This window comes from Myodes glareolus, chromosome 6, assembly GCF_982192425.1.
Source record: "Myodes glareolus chromosome 6, mMyoGla1.1, whole genome shotgun sequence".
NCBI lineage: Eukaryota > Metazoa > Chordata > Mammalia > Rodentia > Cricetidae > Myodes > Myodes glareolus.
The window spans coordinates 86,904,196-86,922,829 of record NC_142031.1 but is presented as its reverse complement, the minus strand read 5'-3'; the positions used below and the strand labels follow the sequence as shown (position 1 = coordinate 86,922,829).

Genomic DNA, 18,634 nt, shown 5'->3' with positions numbered 1-18,634 from the left:
CAAGACAGTGAAACAAAAAAGACCTCTAAAAGAACACGAAAAGAGGCCGTGTTGAGGCTTTTCTAAAACTCAGGCGTCTCTTTGTTGCTACTTTAAAGAAGGGCAGTTCCAAGACGCCTTGATAAATGCGCAAGCGTCCTGTGGACCAAGCCAGCAGCCGAGAGCACCACAGAAAGACAGGGCGGGTTCTAGGTCGGGCCTGGCACTGGGGCGGGGTCTGCTCTGGGGCGGGGTCTGCGCTGGGGAGGGGCCTGACACTGGGGAGGAGTCTGCGCTGGAGAGGGGCCTGGCACTGGGGCGGGGTCTGCGCTGGGGAGGGGCCTGGCACTGGGGCGGGGTCTGCTCTGGGGAGGGGTCTGGCACTGGGGCGTGGTCTGCGCTGGGGAGGGGCCTGGTACTAGGGAGGGACCTGGCACTGGGGCGGGGTCTGGATTCTGGGTCCAGGTCCAGCACCAGTTGAGAGTTAGTATCTGTTGAGAGTTGTTAGCAATTTCACCTCAGTTAATATAAGAACTACCTCTTGGAGCCGGACGCGAGTGCAACAACGCCTGTAAGCTAAATCCTGTCTGAATATCAAGAAAGGAAAAGGGAGAGAGGGAAAGGGAGAGGGAGAGGAGAGACAGGGACGGGGGGGGGGGGGGGGGGGGGGAGAAACTTAACTGGATTTGTGCAGAGGGCATACACTTAACCTAAACTTAAGGCACCTATGTGTACATTTTCAAATTTCTGAGCGAGAATTTACTGTCATCTGCGTTTATGGGGATTGGATGCTCATCTCTTTCCTGTCTCTCTGTTCTTTGGGATAAACAACTGCAGTGGTCTGGAAACACTTGTGAGATCTGTACCGTCTGCTGGAAAGATGTGCAGTTCCAGCTTAACGGTTATCGTAGCACTCAGTGCAGTGTGGGGTAGTTTTAGCTTCCACTGTGTGTCAAAAACTTTATAAAAGGAGTGTACTGATTTCTTACTCTCCAGGGATGGAGCAAGCTTTTAGCTTTATCATCTAAGCAGAAGTTTTGGCACACTCATTGTAGGTTTATGCATACGACATTTTAAATGTAAGTTGCCTAATGGATAGATTGTGCTAAGCTCGACACAGACTTTTCCACAAATGTGTTGAATCTCCACAACAACTCTATGAAGTAGATACTGTGGCCATCTCTATTTTTACAGCACAGGAAAATAAGACCCGGTAAAAGGAAGCAACTTGCTGAGGTCAGCAATTAGTGGCAGAGTTAGTCATCGGGCTCAAGATTCTGTACTTAAAGCACTGTATTACAGATAAATAGATATAAGTCCATTCCACAAAGACAAGGATCGAGGCTGAGCACTCTAGAGCCAGGATATACACTAGCAAGGTATACACTTGATATAATGCTGTTTTTGTATTCGGCAGCTCCCATACCACGAACAGCAAAAACTGCAGCTTCTAATGGTAAACCAATCAAGTCGCCTTTTCAAAGCCATGGTATAATGTTAAAAGAAAAATTGCACTTTCAGTTTGAGTTCCAGTGTCTCCATGGCTGCATGATTTGAGCCTCATCGGGACCCTTTTTGGAACCTCATTTGTCTCCTCCCTGAAGGAGAAGCCATCATTACTCTGTCTTCCTCGTCCGTGGTCTGATACTCAACCATTCAGGAAATTATAAAGCGTATGCTGTTTGTGACCTAGCCTGTTGTTCCTTTCACTTTTCTACAGTACTAGCCTATAAATAAGAAGTTTAATTATCATAGTTCCTTAGTTAACATGGTCACATCTTGATTGGTCTAATTCAGTGGTTCTCAGCCTTTCTAATGCTGTGATCCTTTAATACAGTTCCTCATGGTGTGGTGACCTTCAAACATAAAATTATTTTGGTTCTACTTCATAACTGTAATTTTGCTACTGTTCTGAATCATAATGTAAATACTGAGTATTCAATATACAAGAATATACAAGATATCTGATGTGGGACCTGAGGGGTCACGACCCACAGGTTGAGAACCACTGCTCTAATTTCTTTTAGATTAAACATATGCTGAAACGCTTTGTCCTAAGGAAAAATAATAAGCTTGTTAGCAATATTGGGTGGAAGAAAAGGTTTTTGTCCCTAGATTTATCTAGAAAAAGAAAACTGAATGGTTCCGGACAGTCCTTACCCCCCTCCTATCTTCTGGACATATTTTGGAAGAAGTGGGAGAGAATGTTCCCCAACTTCTAGCAGCATTAAGGTGTAGCAGCTTCTTGAAATATAAAGGTGCCTGTCAACACTGGTTATTTTCTTGAAGTCCCTGCCTTCTGATTTTAGATCTTGCAAGACATAATTTAAGAATCCTGAAAATGTTACAACAGCCAGGCTGTTCAGTGGGAGATAAAATGTCAGTAGCAGAGTGTGGGCTGGGATGTCACATGGAGTGGCTGATCATGGAAGGATTCTTTCCCCTCATTTCCCAAATAAAATGCAGCACGCCCCAACAGCACTAAAGTGCTGTCCTCATTTGTGATTGCACACCCAAAGCGGACATCTTCCTTTCTCAGAATATGCCTTCAGGTTGTCCCCAGACCTTATTCTGAGGGGCAGCGACCAGGACTCAGAGGGTGAAGACGCTTGCCGACTGCTGAGTGACTTGAGTGAGGTGCACATGCCGGTTGGAAGGAAGGCTAGTGAATGAGAAAGGACACTGCTTCTCCATTTGTGCGGGCTGCATGCTAATGGCCTCTGGCAGGCTGTTCTGTGAAATCATTTAGACCGGGGGATAGGTAGCCAATATACATTTCAAACTGAGTTATGCTCGACAGAGATAGGAACGACCTTGTGAAATAAGTCTTAATTTTTAATTCTCCAACTTTCATAGGATTAGATTTTTTGTTTGTCTGTTTTGATTGACACTTGGAAGGTAAGGCAGACCTGAAACACATTAGTCTCATAACAGGTGAGGTGATCATGACCCCTCTTTTGGATTCCTTCCCCATTTGTTTCCAAATGATTCTTATATTACCTGCTTTGGTGTCACCTGGGAGAAGTAGAAATACAAGGTTAATTTTTTTTTGATAAGTATTTGTCTGAGGGATATTTACCATAAAGAAGTGATGTTCAGGGTGGAATCTCAAAGCCCCACCTTTCCTTGCTTTCTTGCTTATTTTGTTGCCAAACACGTGGACTGAATGGCCCTTCCTATCCTGGTGGGTTGCAGGTGGGTTGTAGCCACTCTGAGTTTGTCCCCCGATGGGAAAATGGAGTAGGCCAGGTGTGGTGTCACAGTGACGCGACACGTTTCTAAGTGTGACTTACGTCTACCGTCCCTGGCAGTAAGGAAGTAAGCAGGAATGGGAAGGAGAATAGATAGTTTTCCAACATCTGATATTTAAAATGGCTGTTGATCATCCTCAAGATCCATCTCTGGCAAAGCATTGGAAAACCAAACTGAGAGCTAAACTCACCTTATGATACTCATGGGACATCCTGTGAAATTACTTGGTAATTTTCATGTGAAAGAAAGCTCATCTGTTATCTCTTATTCCATTTTTTTTGTCAAATAAACCCCTTAACTGGTGTGGGGATGTTTGTCTTCAAAACCTAAAATCTAGGATATTTAAAAACAGCCCTTTGTGGAAGCCTGGCATATTTGTAGCAGGGAGTAGCGAGTCTGAATGACACATTTCTAGCCCAGAGGGCAGGGAAACGGCAGCTGGGACTGCAATTGCTAGCACAGCTTTATTGCAGTTTGGGATGAACATATTGGCAACACTCCTTACTCTGACCTTCTCATTGTTGAATGTCAATATGGCGCACGAAGCTGCCTCCAGTTTGCCTTCCTTACAAGCAAGTCAAAAGCACATCCAGGGAGATTATGGATTTAACTCAAGTTTGACACATCACATTTCATTTCACTGGTAAAGAAAGGCTGAGGTATGACTCATAATTTATTTTAAAACATTTTAAATACACTTAATTATGCACAGAAGAAAAAGTTGAGTTCTCGAACAAGATTCATGCTACTTTACATTAAATCATCTGTAAAAATACAGCATGTATAATGTTCCGTCCATAGAAAGGAAGGGAAATAGTGGCCTGACCTAGTGTGGAGGTGACAGAGGGCTGCTCCTAATCCCTGGGCATCCTTGCTCTCTGTATCACACATGTCTTCATGATTGAAACATTTCACAATGTGCATATATTACCTTCATAAATCCATATATACACATACAATAGTAGAAACCCCCTAAGAAGTGTCCTGCTGTGGTGACGTACACTTTTAGTGGCGGCAGCATCTGGAAACAAAGGCAATTGTGTCCCTGTGAGTTTCAGGCTAGCCTGATCTACAAATGAATTCCAGGTCAGCCAGGGCTACACACCGACATTCTATGAAAAAACAAAACAAAACAGGACAAAAAGGTTCCAAAAAGACATATAAATAAGAATTTAGAAGATGTTTCTGTTGGATCTATACCCCAAACTAATAGTTTATTTAAGATATTCTTTGATCACTCTGAATGGATGTGAGAAACTGTTGAGTGACAGTTGCCAAGTGTTCAAGCTACACGGAAAGTGACTAAAGGGTCCTTCTGCCCTGCAGAGCTAACACAATATAGTGCTACTTTTATAGACTGTTGGAATTAATGAATGAGTGAGTGAATGAGTGAATGAGTGAGTGAGTGAGCAAGTAAGTGAATGAGTGCGTGAATGAATGAGTGAGTGAATGAGTGAGTGAGTGAACGAGTAAGTGAATGAGTGAGTGAGTGAACGAGTAAGTGAATGTGTGAGTGAATGAGTGAGTGAGTGAACGAGTAAGTGAATGAGTGAGTGAATGAGTGAGTGAGTGAATAAGTGAATGAGTGAGTGATTGAGTGAGTGAATGAGTGAGTGAATGAGTGAGTGAATGAGTGAGTGAGTGAGTGAATGAGTGAGTGAATGAGTGAGTGAATGAGTGAGTGAGTGAGTGAATGAGTGAGTGAGTGAATGAGTGAGTGAGTGAGTGGACTAACAAACAAGAATGAAGAAATGAACCAATAAGAATGAAGAAATGAACCAGCACTACCTCCACACGTCATAGTTAATAAACACCTTGAGCGGTTACTTCCATGAGTGTGCCCACAGCCTATGTGGTGAGTGTGAGGTTCACTAAGAGACTGTGTCTCAAAAGATAAAGTGCCTGATGCTTAAGGAATGACATCCTAGTGTTATCCTCTGGGTACCCGTATGTGCATGTGCACATGGGCAAGGTCAAGTTCACACACACACTACATCACACACACACACACACACACACACACACACACAGAGAGAGAGCGAGAGAGAGAGAGAGAGAGAAAGAGAGAGAGAGAGAGAGAGAGCGAGCAGGGGGTCAGGCCTAGGCCTATATGGGAAGTAATGTTACCAAAAATCCAGGAAAATTTTATCTGTAGTCACTTCTATAAACAAAAATAAATTAATTATTCTTAAACCATTAGAATTTTCCATCTATTGTGGGGTTTGGGGTTGGTGTTTTATTTACATATTTATAAATTTGTATGTTGGTGGTGGGCACTTGCAGGAGTCAATTTTGTCTTCTACCATGTGGGTTCTGGGGATTGCCCTCGGGCTGCCAGCCTTGGCATCCAGTTCCTTCAGCCACTGAGCCATCTTGCTGGCCCTGGAACTGGTGTTGGTATAAAGTTAGTGGAGCCATAGGACTTGGAAGGTGACTCCGTTGGTAAAGTTCAAGTTCACACACCTGGCATGCATGAAGTTCTGGGGGCATGATGACACATAACCGCCCTCACAGAACTCAGGAGGGGGAGCAGGAGCAGAAAGAAGTTCATGGTTCTATCAAGTATGACCTTGCTGCACAGCAAGCTGAAGGCCAGCTTTAGATACACAGACTGCCTCAAAAGTATGTGAGAAGGAGAGGTTATAATAAAATATTCTAACCTCAAAATCTGTTTCCACTGCCTCCTTTGCTCTTTTCCCCCCACTTCTCATCCTTCCTGAGGAAGGGGAAGTTAAGGCCGTGAGCTAGCCAAAGCAAAGCTGCCAGGTGGATCCCGGATGAAAGGAGCCACCACAGATACACAATCTGGGCTGCTTGAAGTACAAGAGTCTGGCGTCTCATGAAAAAACAGTCAGCTTCTGCCATTAGCATCAATTTAAAATGTGTCGCCACCTCAAACTGGAAAGCTTCCTACCCCAGCCTCAGTGCTTAGGCTACCAAGCCTAGCTCAGATAATTTTTATCTTATTTATTTCCTGGCTATCCTGGAACTCCCTCCATAGACCTAGCTGGCCTTGAACTCAAAGATCCTCCTGCCTCAGCCTCCCAAATGCTGGGATTAAAGGCGTGTACCACCGTGCCTGGGTGAGAATTTTTACTTTTAAAAGTGTTTTAACAGGTATTTGTTTGAGGAGGTGCCAAAGGGCATGTGTCAGAGGGCAAAGTGTGGGAGTCATCTCTTTCCTTCTCCCATGTTGGTTCCGGGGTTCCAATTCAGGTCATCAGGTTTGGTGGCCAGAGCCTTTACCCACTGAACCATCTCACCTGGTCATCTCAGATGCCAAACACATCCTTTTGCTTGCCTCCCTTCTAGCTCAGAGTGGAAAGTTGGCATTTGTGTTGTTATCGTGTAGGCTTTGGGGGATTAGAGATTGAACCTGTGTTCTCCAGTGAGCTGGCTCTCCAGTCATAGTAACTTCCTTTTGATTTTCTGCTACATAGAAACCCAAAGTGACAGTCCTAACATAACCATTTAAAGAAGGTGGCCGGGTGATAGGCTGTCCCTGCCCACTTGGATTTGAGTGGCAGCTCAGTGGTACCTTGAGCAGCTCACTTCTCGGCTCTTCCTCCCAGGTGAATCACAGGATTAGCTGAGTATTCATAGGTACAGAACACCTCAGTCTGTTCAGCACATTCTGGCTCAGTATACCAAGTACTTTCAAAATGGTGGACATAGGAGGGAAGCGAGGTGGAACCTCAGCGAAACGAATGAGCCTCGAGTCTGGAGAACAGCCTGGGAGGAAGTTAGAGATCGCAGGAAGTGACAACTGGGAAGCAAGTCTTCCCTTTAGGCAACTGGAGGACATGGGACAGTCCCAAAAGCACTGCTGAGAAACTTGGAAGGCTCAGATAAGGGATGCTGGCCCTTGAACTGGAGTGACACGCTCCCTCCCCATCCCTGCCCCCAGTCACACCCAGACCCTGACTCCTTATCAATATTTCCCCAGGAGAATAGTCTGCTTAATTGATTCCAAAAAAGCCCATGCCATCCAGCCAAACACCCGGGCCAGATCTCGGCTTTCTAATTACCGGGGAGTTGAACAAAGGCATGATTCTAGTCTCGGCACCGTGTGATCGTCACCTGTCTTCCCGACCCAAACGTCAACCCCGCCCTGTCTTCTCGCCCCTACTTCTCTATCCTATGAGTTCCTAGGCGAACGCAGGAGAAGAACTGTGTCTGTTTTCATTTGAGTCACAGGAAAGGTAAAAATCAACCCAAGGTGTTTGCGCCCCCTTCCCCCAGCAGAAGCGAGCGTTCTGGCGCTCTGTGAACACGCATAGCGTTGTTCCAGCACAGGTGTCGGGAACGGGAGCCTGTAAATCTGCCCAGGCAGTTCTGTTCTTGAATCATTAAGAACAACCGAGTGGGTGGAACAAGTACATGAAATTGCTGTGTGTACTCATGTTTTGCTTATGTAGCAATCATTTTTAGATATGTTTTCTTTCTCTTCTCCCTTTCTTTTTTTTTTTTTAAAATGAAAAATCCTTTCTATGTTTTCTTGGTAACACCCCACCTTCCTTCCCCCCAGTTCTTTCATATCCACTTAAAAAAAAAGTTGAGAATATCACAGAAATCTCCCCATATTTAAAGAATGGGTTACATAGTCTCTCTAAATCAATTCCATCTATTCAGTCAAAATAAATGATTTAGTAATATGAAGAATACAGGCTAACAATTGAATGTGAACATTGTGTCTCATGTGGAGAGCTGTAGCAACTGATGCCAAGTCATAAACTAGTTTTACTCTTTCATCCTTGTGCGCGGAGACCTTGTTAACCCTTGCGATGCTATCTATCAGCAGGGTTGAAAAGGTGCTTGGTGTCCCTGCCATAGGACTCTTCACGTCATTGAGCCTTGGGTCCTTTATAACATAGAACGGAAGCCCGTTAAGCGAGTCATGTGTGCTTGTGTATGGACCCTGGCCATAGTAAGCACTCAGGAAATTGAAGCTGTTGGAATCACGTTAACAGTTGCAATGAGTGGCCAGATGGCTGCAGGAGGGGTTTTTTTCTCCCCCAAATCCTATTACTTCTCTTCTCTGATCTACCTCAACCTTGCCATTCTGAGGCACCCACAAATGGTGGCTTTTAGCTTCATGGTAGTGAACTGACAGCAGTTGGTGGCCCAGGTTTCCTGGTCCAGCAGCTCCCCATCTCTTGACAAGCACAGCTGCTCCTTCCTCCCTCCACCCCAGAAGGCCTGTGGTGTGAGAAACTCTGCCATTTACTGTCTCGGCAGGTCTCACTTCATTGTTTTCTCTCCACTGGTTTTGTCTGTTTGTTTGTGTTTGGCTTCTCAGCACTGTCCTGTCTGATTTTGGCCCCAGTCGTTTACTCCGCGACACATCCCAGCAATGTCCCCCTGTTTTTGGCATCTCTTGCAGTTGGCGCAGAGTGATATCAGGTGCAAGGAAGGGGGGGGGGGAGGAAGGGAAGGAAGAAGAGAGGGAGGAACGACAGAGTGGGGAGAGAATATTAAAATTTTCTCTCAGAAAAATGAGCTTAGTTTTTTTTTTTTTAAATGTTCCATGGTGCAGACCTAATAACTTAGTTCCGTAATAGTTTCTCCTCTGCCTGCCTGCTCTAATTGCCAGGGCTTCTTTCCAAACAATGGAGTGCAACATTAGTGCTTTCCTGTTGACTGGTGAGGCTGCATTTACATAAGGCTTTACCCACAGGTGGCACTACTTCGCCCCCTCCGACATACATAGGTACCAGGGAAATCTAAGCAAGATTGGGACTGGGCTGGGAGAAGAACCAGGAAGGTGTTGGGCATCCTGCTTTCCCTAGGAGGCTTCATGGAATTAATTCGCTTTGTCATCTGAAAGGCTGTCCAGCCAACATTCCCTGTTGGAGCCTTAGAAATGTAAACAAGGCCCACACACCTTTCTTCGGAATTTGGGACTGCCCCGGATTGTCCCCAGCGGCAGGCACTCCAGGCATCTATGGTCAAATTAGGAAGCTCAGAGCTGTGGTCACACTTTTCTCAGAGAGCAGGGAGGCTGTCAGTCAAGTAGCATTAATTTTCGGTGGGCTGTAAAAGTACCATTTATTCTGCAAGCTGCGGGGTGAGCAACTCAGTAGGATTCGAAGTTAAATGATGCGCGAAGAACAATTCTTGGTGAGGATTTTGTGCCTCAGAATTAAAAACAAAGCAAAGAGAGCAAACCTATTTTTATATTGATTGCAAATACGATAGCAAAGGAGTCTCTTTTCATTAAATTTCCTTCATAAAACCACATGTAACCTGAGTTGACAAACTCTGGAGGCTTGTGGCTCTTCAGCAACACCCCTGGGGCACGAGTATACTATGCCTGTATGCGGCTGGGCCTCTGCAGCCTTTTCTGAGCCAAAGTCATTTTTTAATCCCAATTACACATTGTGTGTGTTTGTGTGTGTGTGTCGTTGTTGTCAGAGGACAACCTCAGGTGCTGGTTTTTGTCTTCCACCTTGTTTTAGACAAGGTCTCTTTGTTGTTCTGGCTTGTATATAGCATGAGTCTCCAGCTTTATGTAGGTTCTGGGGCTGCAAACTCGGTCCTCACTCTTGGGTAGCAAGTGCCCTGTGCAGCGAGCCCTCTCCCCAGCCCTCTCCTAGGCTGTTTTAGCCATTTGAATATGGTCCTGACAATAAGGACATGCTCTTTAGGGAAAAGGGGTGAAGTCAAGCTGAGAAGGATGTGGTTAGACAGAGTATGGGGAACAGCTGAGGGGCCTTGCAGGGGCCTCGAAACAGAGTGGGAGTTCATTAGTTCACTGAGGTTGGGCAGGGCATTTGCTGCTATCCTGTCTTAGATTTACAGATCTCTGGTTTAGAAAATTACAGGGAACTTGTCATTTCTAAGACACAAAAAAGAAACAAACTCATGAAAACATATAGTTGAAGCATTGCTGGTTCAATAAATGCAACCCTAAAATGTGATTTGCCTCTATAATTAAGGTACGTTGGCAGGTCATCCAGTGGCATGTTTGGCATTGATGGCTGTATAGACTGATGACATGACCACTCTATGGTATGGCTATGGGGGAGGTTTTTATTATAGATATGAGAACGAGAACAGCCAGAGGCATCTGGAAGAGTCCACAGCAGAGAGAGAGTAGGGGACTGAACATGGTCTGGGCTTGGCCAGGAGAGAAGCAGGAGCAGAGGAGAAAGGGGGTAGGGAGGGAGAGGGAGGCAAAGACACCATGGGCAAAAGAGAAGACCAAGTGAGCATAGCCAAAATAGTAGGGTTATAAGGAGAATGAGACACTGGGGGGAGGGCATCTCCTGAGCTGGAGGAAGTTTATGGTTGGGGGTGTGAGAAAAGCCAGGATGCCAGCATGAACTCTGAAATGTGTAACAGGTGCCGTGATACTGAGGGAGGCCAGCGTGTGCTGTGGTGTGCTAAGAGGCACAAGTAGCCATTTGTCCCTCTGCCAGTGAAAAGGGAAATGGCTCCTTTGGTATAGGGGAATGGCTATTCCCTGAACATTCTGGCTTTTGTCTAACCATCAGAATTTGGGCAAATGAAATTTCCTTTGGATCAGACAAAGATAATATACTGCGTGTGTAGGAAGCCTCTTGTTTGTTTCCCGACCACCCAGATTCCCTAAATAATCACACAGAAACTATATTATTTGAATCATTGCTTGGCCAATCACTTAAACATATTACTGGCTAGCTCTTTTATCTTTGGTTAACCCATTTCTATTATTTTATATTTTACCACGCAGCTCATGGTTTACTAGCAAGATTCCAGGTTGGCGGCTTGCATCTTTCTCTGGCAGTTATGTGACATCCCCCTGACTCTACCTTCTTTCTTCCAGCACTCAGTTTAGTTTTCCCCACCTAGCTTTGTTCTGCCCTATCACAGGCCCAAAACAGCTTCTTTATTAACCAATGGTATTCACAGCATACAGAGAGGAATCCCATATCACCTCCTCTTTTCTATTTAAATAAAAAGGAAGGTTTTAAATTTAACACAGAAAAACTACATATAACAAAACAGGTATCAAGTAAGAATTACAGTTACAATATTTATATCTACTTTATTTTTATCACAACTAAGGAAAACTATTACTATCTATTCTTCAACTCCATCAAAGACTCCAAAAGGATATAATATCACCTAAGTAAACAGGAAGTGCATTGTAAGCAACTTCCAAAACTCTAGAATTGATAGAGACATCTTGCTACCTGGACAGTCACCCAAAGTTGTTCTGAAACATTGCGGGCACCCATCTTCAGCCTACAGGCCCATAAGATCTAACAGACTTTTCCACGAAGCAGGAAATTTCAAAGACAGTTCTGCTCATATTGGCAATTTCAGTCACTTTCTTCTGTGTCCTGCAGAATGTCTGGCAGAATCCTTCATGAAGCAGGAACCCTGAAGGATCTCACCTTTAGGCAAATTCAGCAGTCATTTCTCTGTGGGTCCTGCATGTCCAGTTCATACAGCACAGCATCAAGCAGTTCAGGCAAGAGCAGTTTCTTACCCTACAACATCTGCATATGTATCGATCAATATGGCAGGCACTGTCCACATATGGCTATCCAATCCTTGAAGAGCAGATAGTGTGGTGAAGAACGTTGTTGTCCGTGTAATTTAGATATTCACATGTAGCTTGATGGCGTTGGTGTTAGCTGCACAGGTCTATGCAAAGTAGGATGGGAAGGAAAACACAGACTTCCCCTGCTTGTCCAAGCCCTCATGGAAGAAAATCCAACTCATTTGTTAAGGAATTCAAGCCATGGAAGTAAAAATAATTTCAATTTGTATTGAACACGCTTTAATTCCTGTCTAAATGTTGAACCATAAGAACTTCTCTTTTGCCGGGTGGTGGTGGCGCAAGCCTTTCATCCCAGCACTTGGGAGGCAGAGGCAGGTGAATCTCTGTGAGTTCAAGGCCAGCCTGGTCTACAAGAGCTAGTTCCAGGACAGAAAAGAAGAAGAAGAAGAAGAAGAGGAGGAGGAGGAGGAGGAGGAGGAGGAGGAGGAAGAAGAAGAAGAAGAAGAAGAAGAAGAAGAAGAAGAAGAAGAAGAAGAAGAAGAAGAAGAAGAAGAAGAAAGAAAGAAGCAGAAGAAGAAAAAGAAAGAAGCTTTCTTTTTTACAATTTCAGTGAGAAAATGTCATTTTCTGCTTGTGGAAGATGAAAGTCTTTCTCAGCACATGCCCACCATTAATATCTGCATCTTCTCACTGGAGGCTTTGCCTCTGAAGGCTTTCTACCATCACTTTATGATTTTTACAGCCAGAGGCGTAAACACATTCCTCGATTGCTCACGGCGGGCCAAGTGTCTCACCCTGCTCTTGACAGCCACTCCATCTGGAAGTTCACTGGGTTTCAAGGGAAAGGGCCACTTCCTCCTCTGCAGGCATTAAAGATAGTTATTGGGCAAGCAGCCCACATGGCAGACCTGAGCATCAGCCCTGGGGCTGCAGGACTCCTCTGAGGACAAGTACTTTCTGCCCACAGAGAATGGGCACCCAGGGAAAGGGAACTATTGTCATCTCTTGCTGCCGGCTCAGGGCCCTAGCCCCCAGCATCCCCTGCTCTGAAGCTCTAGTCCTGTCCTTTGCAAGAAGCAAAGAGTCAAGCAAAGGGCTCAGGTGATTGGAGCAAAGAATTAGCACAGATGGCTTGGGTTGGCGGGAGCAGGCCAACCTGGCTTGCTATTGGGAAGCAAGTGAGCAAGAAGTGGGGCTATACTTCGAGATTAAAACAAGTAGGACCTAGGGCGGTAACTCACATCTTTAATTCCAGCACTTAGGAGGTAGGGGCTGGAAGGTCTCTGGGAGTTCAGGATCAGCCTGGTCTATATAACAAGTTCCAGGCAAGCAAGCTCATATTAAAATCACGGCCTGGGAAAAGAGTTCAGTCAGTGAAGTGTTTGCTTTACAAGCATGAGAACTTGAGGTTCATCCCCAGAACCTGTGAATAAAAGGCAAGTGTGGTGGCACACACCTGTAACCCCAGAGGTTGGTGGGATCCCTCCGGCTTGCCGACCAGCTGGTCTGACTCACTGGTAAGCGCCAGGCTAATGAAAGACCGTATATTGAAAATATGAAGACAGAAAGTACCCAAGGAGTGACACCTTGCATGAGTATATATGCAAAACCACACAGGCCCCCAACCTGGAAGGTGCAATATGCGGGCAGGTAGGAGCCCTGTGTCTTAGCCCAGCGATATGCTTTAACCAAACCACAAAGGCAAGTCTGGGAGAGTAGCTCTCTGAGGTCGCAACTCTGCCCTGACCTTGTAAAGAGCTAAAACCAAACAATCCACACCCACCAAGGAGTTACCCAGCATTAGACCTTAAGGAGTAGGGAGGACCTGGGGGTACCAGGCAGCTGAGGATTTTAAAATGACCCCCATCAAGGCTGTGAGAGTTGGATGGGTTGTTCAGCCAGGTCTACTTAATTGATACGGGCTCCGAATGAACAGGGTAAACATTTGAGCCATCTGCTGTGAAATGGACTGAGGTGTATGAGAAATCGGCCTCAGATGGGCAGAACACACACACACACACACACACACACACACACACACACACACACACCCTGACAGAAAATAACTTGCTAGGAGAGCTGAAATCGAAGATGTGCCGTCTTGGGTGTGCAGAGGCGTTAGTGCTTATGTAATTAATCACTTCAGATTTGAAGATTGGGAGTTTTTTTCCATTTTAATTAATTAGCCAGTAGACTCGGTATAGTTCATTCTTCATGTCAAAAGGCAGTGGGTTCCAGAGAAAGGAGCAGGATCACAGGGAACGGTGACAGCGTTAGAACACGTGGTGACAAGTGCTGGGACCTACCGTGGGTCCCTGCCCAAAATAGCCCTGTGGAAGGAGCGGGACCTCAGAGCAGGGCAGAGCAGGAGGGACTTACAGGTCCAGCAGGCAAGCCTGGGGGGCTGTGCTTATCAGAACCTGCCTTTGATCTTGCACCAGTCAGCCTTCCTTCCACAAATGCCTGGAATAGAGCATAGGGGCAAAGGCTGGTTTTGATTCAGCCTCAGAAGACTCAGGTCAATGGTTCCTGGGCCTTGTTATTTTGTTTCTTGTTACTTTGGTCAGAGGACGTGGCAGAGAAGGCTGTTGCCTTTATGACAGCCAGAATTTAATAGGAAAAGAAGGTCTGAGAAGGTATCTTAATTGGTAGAGTGTTTGCCTAGCATGCCCGGGGCCATCTGCTCGTTCCCCCCCCCCCCCCCACACCCAGTAACCACATGAAGTTAGAAGCGGTGACAAAGGCCTGTCATCTTAGCCCTTGAGGAGGATGAGAAATGTGAGGTTATCTCTTATTACCAGGCCAGCCTGAGCTACTGAGCAGTTTCTATCATCTCAATAACCCCTACAAGGGCGTATCCCCTATGACCTAAAATCCTTCTCTAGCTCCTACCTGTCCCCACAGCACCCTAGGCTGTGTCCAAGCCTTTACCAGGACTTTTGGGGGCATCTCAGACTCAAACCGTAGCAGCCTCTCAGTGAGAGTCATTACTTGTTGTTAGTCAATGAATCTGTCGTTTTCCGGAGAGGACCCAACAAGAGGGCTAGAGAGCATACGCTGATGTCACCTCCTAGGCCAGTCCTGATGGCACGCCACTAACTGGAGATAAGTCACCTCACCTCTTTGAGGCATCTGTTTCCTGCTTTCTTGTTTGTTTGTTTTGGAGACAGGGTTTCTCTGTGTATCCAACTGTCCTGGAGCTTGCTCTGTAGACCAGGATGGCCTCGAACTCAGAGACTGCCTGACTCTGCCTCCCGAGTGCTGGGGGATCAAAGGCGTGCACCACCACCACTGGACTTCTGTTTCCTGATTTTAACAATGCAAATAAAAGCAGCACCTATTCCAGGGGTCTTGAGAGTATAAAACGGTGAGCACACACACATCTCCTACTTAAGTGCCCACCGTGTGTTGGAGGCTCAGGGAGTGTAGGTTTTCGTGGCTGGAGGACCTGTACTTCCGAAGATGTACCACCCTTGACGTCTTCATCAGGTATGTAAGCATGCATGTGATAAAGTGCTTGCTACAGAAACACGAGGGAGGACCTGACAAGAGCTGGGGGGAGGGAGCAGTGTGCACCTCTGACTCCAGCTCTGGAAGGAGGCAGAGGTGGGCGGACCCCTGGAGCATTCTGACAATCAGTCTACCCAATCAGTGAGACCCTGCCTCAAAAAATAAGGTGAAAGTGAATGAGGGAAGACACTCACCTATGTACACCCACATGGGCACATACACACACACCCAAACATGTACACATACCACACACACACAATGCTATGTAGCCAATTTTAGGTGTATGGTTCAGTTTCATTAAGTACAATTACATTGCAATACAGCTACTACCCCCATTGACCCCAGAATTCTTTTTTTAATATAATCTTTTAATACTATTTACTTTTAGTCCATTGTTTTAAAAAATAAAACTTTAAAAAAAACTAGTTGCTTAAAAGTGGAGTTATGTCCTTGCTTGTAGAAACTTCCTCCTGCTCTGTGCAGTCAGCTGGAATAATTCTCCAAGGTTGTGTGCCTTCAATTCTGTTTGGCCAATGGCTTTGACTGCAATTTGTCTTTTGTCTGTTTTCCAGAATTCTTTTCTAACCTCCCTAACTGAAATTCTGCACCCATTCTACACTTGCTCCCCATCTGCCTCCCTTCCAGACTCTAGACGCCATGGCTCTACTTTCTAAGTGTATTTACTTTTTTCTACCCATGGGATTTCATAGGTAAGAAATAGTACAATATTTGTCCTTTGGTTGGCTTGCTGCACTTCACATAATGTCTTCCAGACTCATCTGTGCTAGAACATGTCAAATGTTCTACTTTATGTCTAGCCACATTTTATTTTTCCACTAGTCTGTCCATCATTGAGATGTGATACAGTTTGCATATGAAATGTCACCCATAAGCTCAGGTGCTCAACCCGTGGTACCATTTAGCCATGGTGTGGAAGCTTCAGGAGGTGGGGCCTACCTGCTTCAGGAGATGTAGGCCTCTGGGGATGGTCCTTATGGGGTAGAGCCCACCCGACTTCCCTTTTACTCTCTGCCTCCTGGTAGGCTACAGTGGGAAGTAGTGTGTTTCTACTACCACCAGCCGTGCTGTCCTGCCATGATGGGCTGTAGTCCCTGAAAACCATAAGCTAACACAAACCCTCCCTCTGTAAGTTGTTTCTGTTGGGCATTTTACCACAGCAATGGGAAAAGTAGCCCACGCGGGCTTCCGCTATTCAGCCGCCGCGAGCGCAATTCCGTGAACGTGAGAGTGCAGGAAACCTCTCTCTGTTCCCGCTTTTGTCTCTTTTGGGAATATACTCAGAAGTGGGATTGCTGGATCCTAATTAGTTCTGTGTTTCGTTTTTTGAGGAATCACAGCTTCATCCTCCAGAGCCACTGAACCGCTTCATATTCCCACTGGCAGGCTCCTCGCCAGCACTTGTCAGTCTCCGTTTGCTCTGTAATAACCATCCTGATGGCTATGAAGTGGCATCTCATTGTGGTTTTGGCTCATGTTTCCACAATGACAGCGACGCTGAGGATCCTTCATGCTCCCTAAAGCTGTTGACAGCAGTCATTTCCAGGGTCCCATTCAGGCTCTACTGAGAACAGGAATGCAAGCTCCTTACCTAGAGACTGTAGCAGGCACACTTGGGCGTTCTTAAAGGTGATGCTTAAACAGACTTGAGGGGAGTCTGAGAAAGAGCACATGGCTGGGAGGAAGGAGCTGCCTTGAGTAAGCTGTTAAGTGTCCGCAAACCACGGCACAGTCTAGAGACCTTCATGCTCGCAGTGCACCGGAAGTGAGGTATGCCCCCCACCCTGCCCCTCTGGAACGAGCCCAAGCAGCTGAAGCAGGCGCTCCCCTGGGTTCCTCACCAACCTCTGTGGAGCAGTGGCGCTCAGCATCCTGTCCCTCCCACCCTCCCAGAGGCCCCAGGTTCAGAGAATCAAACCAGGACAGGGAATGGCCACCAAGGAACTCCCGACTCCTCTTCCCCTGATGAACTTGAGCACGCTGTATCCTTATGCTTCCATTGTTCTGCCTAGATAAACTCACTTTTTCATTTGTTTGCCTTCCAGCTGTCCCCCGCCCCTCCCCGGACCGTCAGGTTGGGAAAAGGAGGGCTCTGTCTATCTTCTGGGCGCAGGATAGCCTCTCAGTAAACACTCACTGAACACACAGATGAACTGCCTCAACGAGCGCCTACCTGGAGGCCCCATCCCCTCTCCACATGTCTTCTCAGCCACAGGGCTAATTGACACCTTTCTCGGGCTCTAGCCACAGACTGGGTCTCACTCAGGTTGTTTCAACTTGGATTGATCTCTTTTTTGGGGGTGGGGGTAGGGAGTGGCTTGTGCACAGAGAGGACAGAGGATGACTTGTAGGAGTCACTTTTCTCCCTCCACAGTGTGGGTCCTGAAGAGCAAACTCAGGCCATCAGGTTTGGTGACCAGCGCCTTTTCCCACAAGCCATGGCATCAGATCTCTCTTTTATTCCCCCCTAGATTAAAACAAATTATTACCTTTTGATGATGTGTACGTTTGTGTGTCTTGGGAGTGGGTGAGGAGTGAGTCCATGAATGCAGGTCCCCTCTGAGTCAAAGGCATGCGCCACCCTTGGAACCAGGAGTTACAGCTGTCTGCGATCCGCCTGATGTGAGTGCTCTGCAAAGGCCTTCACACTCTTAACCACTGGACCAGTTTTCCAGCCCCTCCCTCACTCAGTTTTTATGGAAGTATCCATTCTGATAGCCTTTCTCCCTCATTCTGGACTGCCTAGGTCCCAGCTATTCCACAAGGTACCACAAGGTATGTGTAATGGTTTGTCCTGTCTCTTTAAGAGACAAGCCATGCCCATCCCCCCATCAGCTGAGGCAGGCAGATCTTCCTTCCTGCTTGCAGCCTGAGTCTTTCCTCTTCCATCTCCCTCTTGGAAGAGGTAGCTTCTGTCTCTCCCTTCTCTCTCTCCTTTCTCGTCTCTCTCTCTGCTTCTCTCTCTCTCCCTCTCTCTTTTCTTCCTTCTCCCTTCCGCCTCCATAACCCACTAAATAAATATCCAACCTTCCTCTGCATAACGTGCCTATCCATGTCTCCATCTCTCGCCCACCACTGCATGTCTCCCTACCTGGGACCAGCTGCCTTCAGAGACCTGTGGCATGGTCTGTGGCAGGCCCATCTGTCTGTCTCTCCTTGTGGCCTGCTGCAGCCACTCAGGAAATTGTGCCAGTCCCTGCCTAGGACTGGCTGCTCTCAGGACCTGCTGCCAGCCACCACATGGCCTGCTGCCACTGCTTGGGGACCTGCAGTGTTTCTGCTGCTGCAGCTGCCAGGGATCCTGCTACAGCATTTTTAATTAACCCATTACAGTATGTACCTCTGACTTTAAACTTTTTCTCTTGGGTTCAGCCCAGAACATTC

General features: G+C 46.4%; 1 long non-coding RNA gene across 1 annotated transcript; it reads left to right on the top strand.

The window, feature by feature from the left end:
- The first annotated feature begins 429 nt into the window (after positions 1-429).
- LOC148121881 (uncharacterized) lies at positions 430-1,671 on the top strand. Its single transcript, XR_015738155.1, has 2 exons — positions 430-550; positions 1,397-1,671. It is a non-coding gene; the product is annotated as an uncharacterized LOC148121881 (long non-coding RNA).
- Positions 1,672-18,634: the final 16,963 nt, after the last annotated feature.